This window comes from Penaeus monodon, chromosome 20 (assembly GCF_015228065.2).
Source record: "Penaeus monodon isolate SGIC_2016 chromosome 20, NSTDA_Pmon_1, whole genome shotgun sequence".
Taxonomy (NCBI): Eukaryota; Metazoa; Arthropoda; class Malacostraca; order Decapoda; family Penaeidae; genus Penaeus; species Penaeus monodon.
In genome coordinates this window covers 43087765-43089506 of record NC_051405.1, presented here as the reverse complement: position 1 = coordinate 43089506, position 1742 = coordinate 43087765, and the positions used below count along the sequence as shown (strand labels likewise).

The 1742-nt window shown below is 37.9% G+C and overlaps 1 long non-coding RNA gene across 2 annotated transcripts in view; it reads right to left on the bottom strand.

Annotated features, from left to right (window-relative positions):
* The window catches only part of LOC119585847, a 6513-nt gene that overhangs the window by 3703 nt on the left and 1068 nt on the right, over positions 1 to 1742 (bottom strand). For both annotated transcript variants that reach the window (XR_005229907.1, XR_005229908.1), the window contains exon 3: positions 396 to 466. This is a non-coding gene — a long non-coding RNA (uncharacterized LOC119585847). The remainder of the gene's footprint in view (positions 1 to 395; positions 467 to 1742) is intronic.

Here is a 1742-nt window from a genome sequence, read left to right as displayed (position 1 = left end):
AAAGGAAATCACTGCTAATTATTATTATTGCACAATTGTAGACAGATAGAATCTGTACAATGAAATCAGTACATTATCCTGCTAAAGCATATTAAATCAACTTGAGGGGGGGGGGGGCTTATGCAGAGCAAGAAAATTGAAAAGGGGAGGTAAGGAGACAAGACAAAACACAAGTGTTTGTGTGAGCCAGACCAAGAGTTACATTCAGGAGATTGGCCAATCAAGCAAGCCTAAGCCTATTGCTTGGATTTTGTATAGTCCTGGCAGCAAGAACCAGATCCAAGAGGTTAAATCACAATTGTGCAAGTGTAGCCAGACAATGAACGATGAGTAGTCTATAATCCTTTAGTCCTATTTTGCTACTCCCAAACTAGGCTATGTCGGCCTTCACCTACCTCTGTTACATGCTGTTATTCCACTTCACTCGTTAGCCACACTCCAGGAACAGTTCCAGCTTCCAGCCTTTCTGCAAAGTTAAAGATAATTAGGTGTTGAACACTTGATGTGTATGCTACTACTATTCAAAGATTAATGTATCTGGCATCACTTGCAGACTTGCAAAATGAAAACCTGACTATGATTCAGATCATTTTTCTGGCCCACTTTTGGCACTTGGTCATCCACGTGCGGATGTCAGGTATGGCGAAGAGGGCAAACTTGGTTAAATTTTAACATTTAGGAATAAAATTATGAGTAAAAATTAACTTAGGATTCAAAAACATCTAAATATCCAACTATCAGAGCCAAAGTAATCTATCCACAGCAAATGTGTCAAAAGCCGAGCTGTGGATCAATGCTTAGCATACATTTACATCATAATTACACTAAATTTGGGGATATCAAATTACTTTAGCAAGAAAATCCTGCGGACATACATGAAATCCAGTATTTTCCTTGATAAAAAAATATATTTCAATTATTCATGGTGTAACGTATAAACCTTCCGTTTTCCATCACATATCCAGATCAGGAAACAAGCAAAAGCTTTGGCAAAGGTCTTACAAAATGACCCCAACAATCAATCTCAGCAATCAAAGCTGCTGTAACTATTTGTGCTCGTGTGGCACTTTTTTTGTGTGGGGGGGAAGGGGGTTGCTTCCCGAACACCCTTCTGGAAAAGCCTTCACCTTGGAACACATGGCAAAAGCCGAAATTCAGGAGCACCAAGTGGACCGACTGTGTGACATTTTCCACAATCTTCATGTGATATTATAGTGTTTTTTCTTGTACCAATGACCAAACTTTTGGTCATGAATATTTAGTACCTCTATTAAATGAAAGAATTTTAAAACATTGGTCCCTGATTTCCTATATTTAAAATAACTATTCCTCCTGCCACTCCAGGCAACCACAAACCTGACTGTTTTGCCCGTTATTACTTTATGCATCAGTGCATATAGTTTCACTATTTGTGCAAGCATCACTATTTTCCCTATTTTCAATATCTTGTGTGATCTTTACATAAATGTATACTGAAGTATAACAGTTTCACAACCTTCTTATCAACTCCAAGGATATAGCATAGATGAAAAATAATTTCAACATTGTTGTGTCCATTACAGGGAAATTTTACTTTGTACTATATGGCTGTGTGAAACTTTATCCATGAATAACGTCAAAAGAAAACAGGTCGCAACAAATACCGTACGTATAATGAAAGACAAGAAAAATGAAGGCTTGCCACGGCAACTGCAGGTCATGTGGGAATTCCAAGGATTTCAGGTTTCAGTAAAGGGTGTTTT